The sequence below is a fragment of the Schistocerca gregaria genome, chromosome 7, assembly GCF_023897955.1.
Source record: "Schistocerca gregaria isolate iqSchGreg1 chromosome 7, iqSchGreg1.2, whole genome shotgun sequence".
In the NCBI taxonomy this organism is placed as follows: domain Eukaryota; kingdom Metazoa; phylum Arthropoda; class Insecta; order Orthoptera; family Acrididae; genus Schistocerca; species Schistocerca gregaria.
In genome coordinates this window covers 240,038,000-240,055,304 of record NC_064926.1, presented here as the reverse complement: position 1 = coordinate 240,055,304, position 17,305 = coordinate 240,038,000, and positions in this window count along the sequence as shown.

Below are 17,305 nucleotides of genomic sequence, written 5' to 3'. Positions count from 1 at the left end.
AGGAGGAAGTAATGAGTTCTCGACTGTTTCTAGGAAACGTACGCTCTTGGTATTTCAACAGTAGACCCCTCCTCCGTAACGCACAACGCATCTCTTGTAGTGGCTGCTACAGGAACTTCGCTGTAGTCCTCTCGCTCAGTAGCGAAACACCCCGCTGTCCATTGGCTCTTGTCTCTCTCTTCCATCAGTCCTACCTGGTAAGGGTACGAGACTGAAGGACAATACCCAAAGCATCGGTCGAAAAAGCGCCTAGTAAGCCACTTCCTTCGTGGATGAGTTACATTTCCTCGTGATTCTCCCTGTAAATTTCAGTATGACATCTGAGATTTGTTTTATGTGGTCATTCCACATCAAATCGCTCTGCACAGATACTCCTAGATATATTACGGTGGTTAGCCTTTCCAGTAATTTGTCATCAAAATACAGTTGTAGAATAGTGGATTTATTTTCCTACGTAAGCGCAGTATGCTACAATTATTTATGTACAGGTTCAACTGCCAGTCCCTACACCAGTCACCAATCCTCCACATGTCCTTCTGCAGATCATTAGTCTTCTGAAATTGCTACCCTCATATAGAAAACCGCATGATCTGCGAACAGCCTTAAATAGCTTCCGCCGTAATCTAGTAGATCATTTATATGCATTGTAAACAGTAATAGTCCTATCACACTTCCTTGGCATGTCCCTCGATATTACCTTCACGTTTGTCAATATTGTTCCGTTAAGGGTGGTGTGTTGAGTTTGTAAGATGGCAAGAACTATGCCCCTTACATTAAAGATCACCTAACTCATGTTGAGCGAACAGTAGGGCTGAACAAAAAAATGACTGACTAGGCACAGAGCATCTTGTAGAGGGTATAGTATGGACGTATTGGAATAATTAATGTCGGGTGATGGTTTTAACGTAATTCACACGACATGAAAACTTTGTGGAAACGAGTCGATTTACTAGACGCTAGTTTACCTCAGGGAAACATTTAGAGTTGACTGTGGCCGGCTGGGGAACGGCCAAGGGAAGCGACAATAGGCAGCTTAGGGCGGCTCAAGCTCTGAGAAAGAGGTAACGCGGCCCGGCCTCCAGCCGCCTTAAGATGAGTGACAGTGAGTGGGTGGTTGACCCCAACTCCATGCTGGTATACTGGGAAACAGATGGAGAACTTGTACGCCTGTTGATAAATGTCCGTCGTCCCGCTTTCTGTGAAAAATGCGACAAAGCTACGGTGGAGTGGTCAACAGAGGTCAAAATATGCGTGTTCGTGACTATAGCTGAATTCATGGTCCGCAGAGACTGAAGTAAATCAGGTGAAGGGCGACAGCATGAAACATGCCAGCCTCTGATGGGAACGTAGGACCAAGGAATTTGAAGTACCCTCCTGGGAGTCAGAATTCCGGAAAACTTGGTGTTTGTGCAGACTTTAACCTTGATGGGTGGCCTGGGGGGAGCTTAACAGAAGAAGTTGAGAGGTAGGGAAATTTTGTGGGAATTTGTTCACTTCCCAGAGCAGGCATTGGTCGGCACTGGGAAGTGACACATAATTAACGCGACTTGCGCTGCAATTGGCGTAAGTGATTTTGCTGGAGAGGAAACCGAGGTGAAGAGTGGACTGACAGAAGTCTCAGTAGAAGACTTCCGTTCCCAGCTTGCCTAGAGTGTTGACGTGGCGTTCTTGACTCAGCTTGCCTGAGAAAGAGTGAGCATCTCTGCAGTTTAGGAATTAGCAAAGGAAACGATTGACCTTGGAGATAAGAAGTTTTGGTTCAGTTATGTACTGAGCAAGATAGCTAGGAGTGAATAGACGAGCGCAGCCTTGCAGTACCACGAGGTCGGCCGACGTCCACACAACGACGCCGCTCCGCCACGCTGAATTCGGTGACATTGCGCCTGCTCCGACCACTGATTAATTTGTTGGATGACGTCGGCAAAGTTTCCACGAGGGTTTCACGGGCCGTGTATTGTAGAATTCTTCTCGCACTTCACATTACGCCTGGGTCAATCGATAGGAATTACTTTTGATTTATCGCGCTTTACTCCACGCAAACAATATTTAATACCACTGCCTGTTAGGAGAGTCATGTAATGTGATGATTGAAGGTCGTGAGTTAAAATAAATCTGTGCTAAACGACGCATCGGTTTTCAATCAAGTAGTTGAAATCCCAAGTCGCTTTCTTAATTAATTTTATGTTCAATATTTGCATCTGGTGTTCAATAGCTGAATATAACATCAATGTGCACCCCTTTTTAATGAAAAGGGATCAATTCTGAATCAATTAATGTCAACACTGGCACCGCAGTTCAATCAGGAGTCACAGGGCCTTATTACTTTCTTTGCGTTAAACGATATTGCGGCAGTTTTGCACTGTCTGTTGATCTGTTAGTCAATTACCTGGGGTGAACACACACCAAAACCAGATAAGTGACGGGTGGGGTGTTACAAGTTCTGTGCAAGTATGTCTTGAATCCAGTAACAAATATGGTCCTACATTCGGCAAACACATATTTCTTCATTAATTGAGAATGTGGGACAGTAACAAATGCCTTCTTGAAGTCAAGGAGCGCATCATCAACGCCAGCGCCCATGTCTACAGCGCTTTGAATCTTCTGGGGGAACAGAGCGAGCTGAGTTTGGGGAATCCATGTTGATTTCTTCTTGAAAACGGGAGTGACCTGCGCTTTTTTCTAATTGTTACGTGCCCTCCGTTGCTCCAGCCACTTACGATAAATTGCTGTTAGAAGGGGAGCAAATTCTTTCGCGTAATCTCTGAAGAATCTTAAAAGTATCTGATCTTAAATGTTTGTATGTTACTTTAAAAATATAGGAAACCATATAAAATGTAAAGTTTACACCATACAGGAACAGTAACGTATCAATCGAACTTTTACTGATTCATACTATTACAATCGTACGACTGCCAAACAGATAAATACATTAACTAATCGAACTGTTGCATTGAATAAGAAATGTGATTCGCAATCGCGGTACCCGTACGGCGTAAAGTCAATCTCCGGCACACCAGTCGGGAACGATAGAGAAGAGATGGCTGTGAGAAGTCGTCAGCTAATCTCACGCTGACCGATACCTCTCCAGGACGACAACGCGACAGCAGCGGCCCCTATCTAAAGAGGACAGAAGCGCCGCGCTCGACTGACTGCGGCCCAGTTCAGTAGTATCTTCAGGACCAGGCACTTGTATAGAAGCGTCAACACTAGTCACTTTGCTTGTACATTCTATGTAGATCAGACTTGTGATTGTTTATACTAAGGAAGATTCAATATTTCTTATGTCACCCTTTGCTTGCGACACATCTGTGTAATTGTGAAAGTTAAGTATGGTCTCTTTTCATTTTGTAATAAAACTCATTAATACGATTTGTTTGAATGTTTTATGCACGCTTCCTAGACACCCCATATTTGACGACAAGGCTAGACATAATACAAAACTCTGCCCAGGAAGCCATACTTGTTTTCCTTTGTTTCCATACATCGACTAAGACGAATGATGAGATGGTTCCATTCGAATAAGACACTACCGATGCCGTTAATCACCAGAGTCCAGTCTGAACTTCTTCACGACGGTTCCCGAGGCAATTAGGGCGCTAAGAACCATAAGGACATAAAGCAAACCACGATAGATTTCGTGAGTGTAGCATGTATCCGATGGTCTTATGGTGAATCACTTTGATCTTTATCCGTAGGCCCACATTGTTTATAAGAACATTAACGAAAAACAGCTTCACCGATTTCTCGGATATTCATTTCCATATGGGCCCAAAACACAAAGCATGTTTTTGTTGCTCTTCGATGCGCAATTCTTAACTAGGGTTGGCAACATAACTTAGTGTCTACATCAAGCGCGTGGTGGTAATACTTCGTAATCGGAGGTATATCGGCAGTTTTATCCAACCTGAAATCACAGAGTGTGCTTAATGAAAATGATTATAATGACGATCATGAAGTGTTAGAATAGGTAATAACAAAATACACTGTTGTCGCTAGGCTATATATGGAATTTTTGTCAATTAACATTAATAATAAACATAATCCTAAATATTAATTAATATTTCATAACGTGAAGTGGGTACATTGTTTCTTTATAGGAATTTTAGTTTGTTTAGTCTTTGTCAAAAGACAACTCACCTAAGGGTCTGAGGGTTTGACTACAAATTTGATTTACAGAAACATCAATTTTTCGCAAAACTTTGTTTTTATGTTTTGGGCCCTTATTGTTCTCACTGTTCAATTAATTGTGGTACTGCCTATGCGGCAACCAAACTGCGTTTTGTCGTTGCAGTATGCGTTTCTATTTTTTCAGGAACTACCTCAGCGCTTGCTGGTTAACTTGCGTAGACGTACGACATACAGAGATCTTATGTTTTTATTAAATCGAATTTTTACGTTGTTCATAAACTGCAACGCTTTCTAAGCTTTTAGGCTAATTAAGGCCATATAAGCATGGTATTCTCCTAATGTGCTTCGGACCAAAGAGCTATTCTGGTCCAAAGTTTTTTCCGTTCTTGTGGAGTTATTTCCATAGCAACAAATATTTCTTAATATCTAATTGAAGTACAAATTATCATAAATTTAGCCTTGAATTTTTTTTTTCAGCTTACCGAAATATTTTCTTAAAAATTTTCGCTCCCTGTTGCACTCCCTTAGGGGTTGAATTTTCAGAAACACTGAAACACGTATTTTTTAAAAAAAATTCTAATCGGGAAGTCAAATACCAGTTGCTACAGATGTAGCCTTAAAAATCCTCTAGTAATTTTTTACTAATTACTTATTTTCAAAAAAAATCACCCAATATTTTACCCTCTTCCTGATTGAATTCCAAAAATGGTGAGACACATACATATCAGTTTTCGTAGTTCTAGCTTTAAAATTCCCTTAATAGCGACACTTTCAAAAAGCCTTTTGTTCCCTATTTCACTTTCTTAGGACTGGAATTCCGGACAATCCCCTCTTAAACGATGCGTAAGATCCACACCCTCTTCAGTCTGCAAGTTTCTATCCTTAGTGGTTTGGGCTGGGCAATGACCAGTCAGTCTGACCCTGTTTCACCCCCCAGACGTACTGAATTTCAAAAAACTGTGAAACACGTGATTTTCATCTCTAACCGAGAACCCAAACACCAATTTTCAAAGATTTAGCTACAAAAATGTTTTCGCGACAAAATATTTTCTTTAAACGTTTCACTCCCTATTTCATCCCCTTTGGGGTTTGAATGTCCAAAAACAGTGACATGCATATGTTTCGTTTCTAACAGGGATACCAAATAAAATTTTCATAGATTCAGTTTCAAAAAGGCTTGCACAATGAAATATTTCCATAGACACTATCATTCCCGTTTTACCCCCATACGGGTTAAATTTCGAAAAACAATGAAACATGTATCTTTTTTCTTACTGAGAAGCCAAATTTAAATTTTCATAAATTTAGCTTTACAAATGCTTTCATAATAAAATATTTTCCTCAATAATCCCATCCCCTATTTCACCCTCTAAGGGGTTCAATTTTCAAAAACACTGAAAAACCTTTTTTTTTTTTTAATTTGTAGCCGAGAAGTCAAATATCAATGTTCATAGATATAGCTTGAATAATCTTTTAGTAGTTCTTTAATATGGAATGATCATATAAAGTTCATTGTCGGTAAAGCAGATGCCAAACTGAGATTCATTGGAAGAATCCTAAGGAAATGCAATCAGAAAACAAAGGAAGTAGGATACAGTACGCTTGTTCGCCCACTGCTTGAATACTGCTCAGCAGTGTGGGATCCGTACCAGATAGGGTTGACAGAAGAGATAGAGAAGATCCAACTGAGAGCAGCGCGCTTCGTTACAGGATCATTTAGTAATCGCGAAAGCGTTACGGAGATGATAGATAAACTCCAGTGGAAGACTCTGCAGGAGAGACGCTCAGCAGCTCGGTACGGGCTTTTGTTAAAGTTTCGAGAACATACCTTCACCGAAGAGTCAAGCAGTATATTGCTCCCTCCTACGTATATCTCGCGAAGAGACCATGAGGATAAAATCAGAGAGATTAGAGCCCACACAGAAGCATCCCGACAATCCTTCTTTCCACGAACAATACGAGACTGGAATAGAAGGGAGAACCGATAGAGGTACTCAGGGTACCCTTCGCCACACACCGACAGGTGGCTTGCGGAGTATGGATGTAGATGTAGATGTAATAAAAAATCTTTCACTCACTGTTTCACTTCTCACAGGGGTACATCTCCACAAATGCTGAAACACGAAACGAAAATTAGTTGATTGGATAACTCCTCCTCTTTTACGTAACCAAAACAATTACTTCTGAGAGAAGTACAATTTACATGCACAAACATAAAAAAATCTATATTACTATTTTTGTCTTCTGTGATCAATAGAGCGTTCCTAGTCGTGATCAAAGGTAAGAGTTTCCCATTATCACTGATAAGTGCGAAAGTTGTTTATGAATAACAGAAACGTGGTTTATATAAGATCGACGAAGTACTGAAGCGATGTTTGGTATGTTTTTGTTTCTTGTTTTCAAAAAATATTTGCTACATTTTTGGTACAATTACGTTTTCTAGTGCTGTATGATAAATCTGTATTTTTTTATTGCAACATCTCTCTGTACATGTTACAAATAAACACTTTTCAAATAAAACTTGAATACTGACAGTTATAATTTTGCTATAAATACTGCTTATTTTTAAGGGTAATCGTGGAGAACAAAAATAGTCCATAGGTTACGCAGCTCTTTATATGTCTTCACTCAGTTTATAGGCGCTTCAGCGAATCCTGTTTCAAGGGCATCGCAAGCGCGAGATTGCCAAGTGTGACGAGGGAAATGGGTCTTGTCTTTTACACAAATATTTTTTTCGACGTTTGTGATGACGACTTTGATAACTGGGAATTGAATGTAGAGCATCTGCACCAGTAGCCAACTAGATGCTAGACAACAGATATGGTCACGAAATTTTTCTTTGCTTTGCGTCTTCACTCTCCTGCTAACCATAGTACATCAGATAAAAAACAAAGCCGCTCTGCGAATTGATAACTTGACGTAAGGACAGTCTCAATGTAGATCGGAGTGAATTCACAAAACATCTGGCCGCTTTTGTTCATTAATTTAATTGTATAAATTTGAAACGGTAATAATTTATTTGCATCGGCACTAGCCGTGTGCGGAGTAATTTTAAGCCGTTCTTACGATTCGTTCCCTGTGCTGCAACTTTTTTGTTCAGCAGTGTAGAATAAAAGTTTCTCGCTGCCGGTCTCGTAAATATTTTCTGTAGCAGGAATTTACCGCTGCGTTTCCTCTGGCTTGGCGCGGTTCCTGTTATTTGCATGCGGACCTCTCCCTTGGCGCCTCTCTCTCTCTCTCTCTCTCTCTCTCTCTCTCTCTCTCTCTCTGTCCTTTTTTTTCGTCTCTCCCTTCTTCCACTTTTTACGCCGGCGCTCTTTGACGCCATTCCACGAGAAGGTAACTTCTGAGAGGTCGTTCCCCACGGTGCTACCAGAGCGTTAGTCTGCTCTGATTGGTAGCCTTTACGTTTTGCAGCTACCGTGCCGCTTCACTTAATTCAGTTATTAAACGCTGTTCGCAGAAAACTGGGTAATTTCATAAAATATGCAGGCATTGTAAAACACCGCTACTTTCATACAAATAAAGTTGATTATGATTCTTTTTACCGATCTCTTTGAGCGCTTCTAAGAAAACCATCATGCACGCGAGCTCTCTTAGATGTTACATAACATCTCGATGGCGTTATTAGTCACTTTTTGTGTTAATATGAAAGTTACGTGTAACAGGAAAAGTATTTATAGGGAAAAGTATTTATAGGATCGCAGCAACTAGCCAACAGCAGTTTTTTTATAAAGATATTATTGTTCTGTGTGGCTGTTGATTTTTCACGCATCATGGGGACATTAAACTTAGCACTGATTTATTTTACTGAACTTCAGTTTCAGAAAGAATAGAAACAAAAATACAACGATCTAGTGCTCTTGATGTATGAACAGGCGATAACATACAACTAGTTTCTTCATGAATGCAAAGCTTATTTTCCAATTATTTTGAAACTTGTAACACATGTCATCCCTTTGTAGCAGAAAACGATGAAGTCATCGAATTTGTATAACCAGGTAACTAACGAATATTGCTCGAGGCTTTTATCACACTCAAAATACATAAAATGAAGTAAAAACTGTAATCAGATGATGTACTGTAATAATAGCTGGTTCAAGGTAAACAAGCAGATCCATTGTTGCTCGATTTTCAAAAAGCTCGATTCTGATTCGATACTACTACACAAAATATACTCTCACTTTGTGACCAGATTAATATTTTTTTGCTTAGTTTTTTGCTGTCTGGTTAAACAGTCGTTAGGCCTCCCTCAGGTATAGTTCAGTACACATTTAAAATGACCTATGTAATGTCAGAAACGATGAAAGATAAAACTACGGACCATGGTCCGAAGGTCGAATTATACAGTGCAAAACGACAGCTCTTGTGAGCAGCTCCCATAATTCTTTTCATTTGAGTTGAGAGGTGGCTTGCCACTCTCACTTTAACAACATTCTCAGTCAGATTTACGTTCATATTTTAGGTCATGATTTCTGTGTTCCACGGTACTACACATGCTATATGTGGTTAATGACTTTTTACATGAGGAAGCTGTGGGCAGAATGTTCGTATAACTTCATGTGGTATGTGCAGAGAAATTGTACAGAAGGAGCCGTAGTGGAGGCGATGGAGAACAAGGAGAGAGATGAATTGGGTGCCATCAATGCTGAGAGAAGTGACCAGGCTGTACGAGTGATTCTGGGAAGCAGCGCTAAGTGGATCGTACCTGCACAGGGACTTTCGGCCGAAGTACGCTCTTCCTTCCGCTAAGGTTCGGAGAAGAGAGCGCTGATTCGCAAAGCATTTTACCTGGGCCAGGCGGCAGTTCGTCGCAAAGGCAGCCAGCTGGCGGAAAGTGTGTGGAGGAAGTATTTAAGAGAGACTGCTGTAAACTGAGCCTTTATGTAAACTGTGAGAAAGTCGTAAAGCTCTGTGCATTTTCACATTAGAAGTGGTACGATACGGACAGAGTGGCTGGTACACATATTTAGTGGAGACAAGACTGTAACGCCTTAATCCAGGAAGTCGCCAGGTTCTTTTAGCAAGCGGTAAAGATACATATTTGAAGGGCACAGTTGTCTGGAAAACTTAATAGCCTTCTTTCGGAAATTGGAAATGGTCGACTCAGAAAGATTAGTTCACTCCGTAAATGAGGGACTGTCAAGGTAGATGTCTTTTGCCAAAACATGACCATGTTTACCATGAGAACGACGCCTCCCTAGTCTAAAATCTTTTTCCAGACGAGACAGATTTGGAGTCGCTGATTGGTTCCTCTCAGAATACGGTTCAAATGGCTCTGAAGACTATGGGACTTAACTTCTGAGATCATCAGTCCCCTAGAACCTAGGGGACTGAGGCAGGATTTGAACCTGCGACCTAGCGGTCACGCGATCCCAGACTGTAGCATCTAGAATCCCGCTCGGCCACACCGGCCGGCCTCAGAATTTCCCTAGTGGTGACTTCCCCAGTGTGGGACCCCCGGTGCTGTGTCTGGATTAGCTACCACGCCAATAGAACAGTTGAGAGGGAAGCTTCAACGAGTAGAGGATAGTTCGATTGGTTTGTGCAATGTGAGGGGCGATTTCGTTTTTCCTAATTTGTCTCCCATACCGAGGCTTGGTGGAAAGTGGTTGTGTTTCGTTGCCTTCTTCGTCTTCTGGCCTCCCCTGTGTACCGTTGCGCTTGGGGGGGGGGGGGGCTAAAAGAAAAAGAATTGTTATTTTAAATTTTTTTGAAAAATGTCGAAAAAGTGAATATTTTGGTGATGAACTAACACAAAATAATTAACATTCAAGTAAATGAGAAGATGGAAATCATCAAGATTAATTGACTAAAAGAAGCACCCTTATCTTTAACACACGTTTTTTAATTCTACGTACCTTTTCATATTAAATTACAATAGATGAGCATTGTGGTTAAATACTTTATACATAACATTCAAAATGTCCTCTTGATACTGTCTGTTTGTAATCAATTACAAGAAACTACATGTTTTCTGATGGGAAAAATAACAGCATATTCACTTACAAGGGAACCTTCCAATCGCACCCCCCTCAGATTTAGTGATAAGTTGGCACAGTGGAAAGGCCTTGGAAAACTGAACACAGATCAATCGAGAAAACAGGAAGAAGTTATGTGGAACTATGAAAAAAATAAGCAAAATATACAAACCGAGTAGTCCATGCGCAAGATAAGCAACATCATGGAGAGAGAGAGCTCAGAAGCTCCGTGGTATCGTGGTTAGCGTGAGCAGAAGCGGAATGAGAATTCCTTGGTTCAAGTCTTCCCTCGAGTGAAAAATTTACTTTCTTTATTTTCGCAACGTAATGATCTGTCCGTTCGTTCATTAACGTCTCTGTTCATTGTAATAAGTTTATTGTCTGTGTTTTACGATCGCACCGCAAGACCGTGCGATTCGTGGACGAAAGGACGTGCCTCTCCAATGGGAACCGAAAACATCTGATCGCAAGGTCATAGGTCAACCGATTCCTCCACAGGAAAACACGTCTGATATATTCTATACGACACTGGTGACGGCATCTGCGTCACATGACAGGAATATGTTGTCGACCCATGTAACTTGTACACTTGGCGAATGGGTAAAAAGATTCTTCTACCTTGCCCGATTTAGGTTTTCTTGTGGATGTGACAATCTCTCCCAGAAAGTGATGAAAACATAAGGGTCTGTCACATAAACTGCAACAAATGAATGCAAGTTTCACAGTCGCACAGTTTTCCCTGTGCTCTGCCAAAACATATGCTTTTCACGTTTTCAAATTTTTCCGTGTGTAGACCATCAAATCCTGCATATGTCCAAGCAAATCTGAACATGTCCTGGAATTTTAGAGAGCGAAGTTGATTATGTGTGAGTGCCTGAACTTTGATAATTATCTGAAAATATCGAGGGATGACTTGAACCAAGGACCTCTCGTCCCGCAGCTGCTCACGCTATGCCCGGGACCACGGCGTTACTGAGTTCACATTGTCCTTGATGTTGCATATCTAGCACATGGACACTTAGTTTGTATATTTTGCTTATTTTTTCATAGTTCCACACAACTTCTTCCTGTTTTCTCGTTTGATCTGTGTTCAGTTTTTCAAGGCCTATCCACTGTGCCAACTTATAACTAAATCTGAGGGGGGTGCGATGGGGAGGTTCCCTTGTAAGTATTTTCACATAAAATATAAAATACCGTTGCGCAACGGAGCAAGTCAGCGTCCGCCTTTCATGGAATACAAAAAGTACATCTACATCTACATCTACATCCGTACTCCGCAAGCCACCTGACGGTGTGAGGCGGAGGGTACCCTGAGTACCTCTATCGGTTCTCCCTTCTATTCCAGTCTCGTATTGTACGTGGAAAGAAGGATTGTCGGTATGCTTCTGTGTGGGCTCTAATCTCTCTGATTTTATCCTCATGGTCTCTTCGCGAGATATACGTAGGAGGGAGCAATATACTGCTTGACTCTTCGGTGAAGGTATGTTCTCGAAACTTTAACAAAAGCCCGTACCGAGCTACTGAGCGTCTCTCCTACAGAGTCTTCCACTGGAGTTTATCTATCATCTCCGTAACGCTTTCGCAATTACTAAATGATCCTGTAACGAAGCGCGCTGCTCTCCGTTGGATCTTCTCTATCTCTTCTATCAACCCTACCTGGTGCGGATCCCACACTGCTGAGCAGTATTCAAGCATTGGGCGAACAAGTGTACTGTAACCTACTTCCTTTGTTGTCGGATTGCATTTCCTTAAGATTCTTCCAATGAATCTCAGTCTGGCATCTGCTTTACCGACGATCAACTTTATATGATCATTCCATTTTAAATCACTCCTAATGAGTACTCCCAGATAATTTATGGAATTAACTACTTCCAGTTGCTGACCTGCTATTTTGTAGCTAAATGATAAGGGACCTATCTTTCTATGTATTCGCATCACATTACACTTCGCTACATTGAGATTCAATTGCCATTCCGTGCACCATGCGTCAATTCGCTGCAGATCCTCCTGCATTTCAGTACAATTTTCCATTGTTGCAACCTCTCGATACACCACAGCGTCATCTGCAAAAAGCCTCAGTGAACTTCCGATGTCATCCACCAGGTAATTTATGTATATTGTGAATAACAACGGTCCTATGACACTCCCCTGCGGCACACCTGAAATCACTCTTACTTCGGAAGACTTCTCTCCATTGAGAATGACATGCTGCGTTCTGTTATCTAGGAACTCCTCAATCCAATCACACAATTGATCTGATAGTCCGTATGCTCTTACTTTGTTCATTAAACGACTGTGGGGAACTGTGTCAAACGCCTTGCGGAAGTCAAGAAACACGGCATCTACCTGTGAACCCGTGTCTAAGGCCCTCTGAGTCTCGTGGATGAATAGCGCGAGCTGGGTTTCACACGATCTCATTTGTATTGAAACAACAGCATTCTTTTTTTATATCATTAATCGATACTCGTACATAGAGGTTTACAGGCACCGATCAAGAACGGCAAAGATAAAGAATAATAGATTCTGTCGCTGCTATGCGACGGTTCATTTCTTTTACTTTACAGTTGCTCGATAAATTTAGGCCATCAGGCGTTTACTATTGAGCGTATATTAATGTTTGTGAGGCGAAAATTACAAATATTACACCTGGTGGAGGACTTCAGGGCTTTCCCTAGTGGGTTAGACGTGGTCTGTAGCTTGTGGGTGGACTAAGAGCTAGTGGCAGTTTTCAACTGTACCGACTGGAGAACTGCATATCACCTTGGAGGTGAACGTATTCGTCCTGAGTCGACCATCTGACGTTTCACAATTCCAGCACGCACCGTCCTGCCTGTGGGTCAAATTGGTACGGCCAGGCCAGCGAGTGGGTGCACCTCACACTGAAATGTGGCGGGCTTTTAGGGCTCTGATAGGGAAGTTTGCTGCGTTCTAGTAATCAGACCACCAGTCCGCGCAGTTTGCAAATTTTCGTCGACGCGTCACAACATTAGAGCTGCCGCAGCGCACCGCTCCTCGCCCGCAGCGCGCCGTTTTCTGCTGCCGCCTGAATCAAGGTAAAAGGGTACAATACTGCTGTACCGACGCACGATTGTTAAATGATATTCACAGCTCGCTCTTCTCAGGTGAACCAGTTTGTGACATACATGATCGTAATTGATTTCATTTCAATAGATTTGGGCCTCACAACGGATTCATGTAAACAAAGCTCAAGTACTGTGGTATGAATGGGACAGTGCCCAAATAGTTTAAATCATACCTAACTGGAAGAGTGCAAAAGCTGAAATAAACAGTTCGCATAATATGCAAAAAAAACTGGTGATTTCTCAAACTGGGGATACAAGTACAGCTATTACACCCGACAGACACGAATTAACTGGTGAAACTGTAAACGTTGTTTTTCAGAAAATCATTAAGTGGTTCTCTGCAAATGGGCTCTCATTAAACTTTGACAAAACACAGTATATACAGTTTCAGACAGTGAATGGAATGACCCTATTAATAAATGTAGACTTCGATCAGAAATCGGTAGCTAAGGTAGAACATTCAAAATATCTAGCTGTATACATTGATGAGGGGTTGAACTGGAAAAACACACTGAGGATCTGCTGAAACGTTTGAGTTCAGCTACTTATACTATTAGGGCCATTGCATATTTTGGAAATATACATCTGAGTAAATTAGCTTACCACGCATATTTTCATTCTCTGCTTTCGTATGGCATCATATTCTGGGGTAACTCATCATTGAGTAAAAGAGTGTTCATCGCACAAAAGCGTGTAATCAGAATAATTGCAGGAGCTCATCCAAGATCATCCTGCAGACACTTATTTAAAGAGCTAGAAATCTTCACTGTGACCTCACAATATAGATATTCACTTATGAAATTTGTTATTAACAATCCGAACGAATTCAAAAGTAATGAGCAGTGTACATGGCTACAACACTAGGAGAAAGGATTATCTTCACTACTCAAGGCTAAATCTAACTTTGGCTCAGAAGGGGGTAAATTATGCTCCCACAAAGTCTTTGGTCACTTATCTATTAGCATCAAAAGTCTGAAAGATAGCCATATAGCATTTAAAAGGGAATTAAAAGAATTTCTTAATGGCAACTCCTACTACTTATTAGATGAATTTTTGGATATATAAAAAAATATTCAGTGTCATGTAATATTTTGTCTAATGTAATATCTTGTATAAACACCATTTATTAACCTGACAAGTTCCACATCATTACGAAGTGTCGTATTTATGACCTATGGAACAGGTACTAATCTGATCTAATCTCTGTAAAAGGGGTTAATTCAGGGCAGAATTTGTATGGCTTCTGCCCCAACACATGCTTTGCCAATCAAACTCCATTCTTTTTCTGATTTGTGTTTGTCAATTTTTTGTAAGATTTATCAGCTAGTTGCAGCTACAACAGGATTAATAAACACTTCATTGTTTAGAAAACTTAAATACGCAACTGTTCTCATTCATACTCCCTCAATTTGTAAGACGTGTATATTTCTATTGTCTATTGTCAAACCACAATTTATGAAAGATGTTTATATTTTATTAATAAGATTAAGTAGGAATATTTAATATTTGTCGTGTTGGAAATAATTGTGGTAGCAGGGAATGTCTGCACCAAAGTATTGTTGGCAGGAGAGATCGCACATTGGTATAATTTTAAAAAGGGCGGGAGAGACCGCGTATGGATACATTTTAAGAAAAGAGCGGGAAAGACCGCGCATTGATACATTTTGTAATGGTAGCAGGGTTCGTCTGCACCAGAAAGCATTGTTGGCGGGAGAGACCGCACTTGAGCGTTCGTAGGAAGTCAGTAGTAAGCGAGAAGTGAAGCGAGTCGGTAGCAGCTCTGAAGCGAGAGGTTGAGAGGAGCGATGTGCCTGCCAGCCACCAGCTATGATTTACAAGAGATTATAAACGGATATACAGAGACATCAGCTAACTATTATCATAAGAGGAACTAATATCATTGAATTATTTTATTTATTTATTTATTTTTGAGAAACTTAAGACTACTGAAGGTATGTTTGCGCAGTGCTAGTTGTAAGATTATTGTAAAAACGTTAAGTCCCATTTGAACGTTTGTAAAATCATTTCATTCAGAATATAATTAATTTTTGCCAGCAATATTGCATTACTGATTATAATCCATCCCAAAAACTATCAACGTAAAACTTTGCAAAATTTTATTGTTGTCAAGAAAAAGTTTAACTATGAATTACGTAACTTCAGTCGAATTAATTAAAGAATAACGTCAGCTTTGCTATTAAAGAATAACTTCAGCTTTGGTAATAAATACGGCCACATATTATGACAGCCCTCCAGCAGCTAATAAAGTATAGTAAAATAGAGTAAGTATATTCATGTCGCAATTCGGTGTAGCAGTCAGATGGTGATCTAGTAACAGTAAAAAAGGTAAGGAACAGTTTTGGGTTATTACAGATAACGACTGAGAGCAACGACGACGACATATTCTATGTTTCGTCGAAATAATCAGAAAATCACTTTTAATAAGCAGCAATTAAATTTGTATGCGAAGGCAGAGAAAGAGAATAAATTTCAAAGGGAAGATTTCATTTGTTATTATTAAGGAAGAGATAGAAACTCTAAAGGAAGGTTTCATAGGGTATTGTAGAAGGAAAGGTTGGGTAACAAAAGAGATACAGAGGAGACGGGAAGGTTTCAAACTGTTTTTTTTTTTTTTTGTTGTATTGTGATGGTATATGGGTACTCCAGCAATTTAAGGTTCAATCTTATTAAGTTAATTAATCTGATTATTATTTTGAGCCACGAAAGTGAACACAGGCACAGGAAATAAATGTGCTATGAGTAAATTCACTAATTCACACATAAAAATTTAAGGTGTAGCTCACGATTTGAAGGTTATTGTGAAGATTATACTTTACTTTGTGTAAAAATAATAAAATTTAGAATCACTCACTCAGACATATATTTATGACTATAGCAAGCGACGGCTTGCAAAATTTACAAATGATTAAATTATTATGCAAAATGAATTTGGCGAATATGTTGACATGTTTCGTCAAGTTAACCTGTTGTCCCTTATCATATGAGACAATTACAATGCATTACGTGACCCATAAATATATGTTCTGCACGTTCACAAACAGCTATGGCGAGAAAAGCACATTTACATTATATTTCAGTATCATATAGTCATCATGTCCTACAAAACCCTAGCTCGGCATTGTCGCCATTTTCTGTACAACCTTGGGAATACTTCTCTTGGCTTTGTCTTCGCATTCAAACGTATTGTTCTTAGCGTGTATCAGTCTCCTCTGGTAACTTTAAGCATACCAGACAGATACCACTCAGAAAATCTGACGTCTCAAATATGCGCTGCACCTCGAAACCGATTTCTTCCTCAGGGAGCCGAACACGCTGGGCGACGTTACTACAATAAGCCTTATATGTTCTTCAACACGATCATCCTCATCCCCAGCGTGTATTAGATACTACGTCCCGTTCAGCCTATTTGTGCACACATGGTAAATCAAAAATGTTATTAACGAACACAGTCAATTTGGAGATACGCGGTCGGTAATTGTTTGTATTGATTACGTTGATTGCACTGCGACATTTATTTGCCAAGACCACAAATTAATATTTTTATAGATTTTTCGTTTCGGTTAGCTACCTTCAGATCTATAATAACTGCATACAAGGAAAACTATTTATAAGGGATAATTGTACGATACAAAATACCAATACAATAAGCAAAAGTGCTACGATACAATCTCCCAATATAACAATTCCACAACGTAAAGACATACCGCAACATTTTTTTTTTCCTGTGTACAACTAACAACCGGCAGGACACATCGTCGTAATTAATATACAGTTCAATGAAACATTAATGTAAAAGCACCTAACAGATTATTTACATAATGAACAAGTATAATGACACAGTGCATCATCGTATCAGAAGAAAAGTTGAGACTGCAACATTCTGTGTAATAACTTTACATCACATAATCTCCACATATGCGGAGTGAGATCGCATTCTGTCTTATTCTAGAGACGTATCATCAGAAAACGATACGTGATTTTCACACAGATGACGATGCATTCACAGTGCAAGTGCTGTTTAAGTTGGTGCATAAGTTCCTAACGTACACATCAGTGAGAATTAATAATATATTCCCCTTCACTATTTACAGC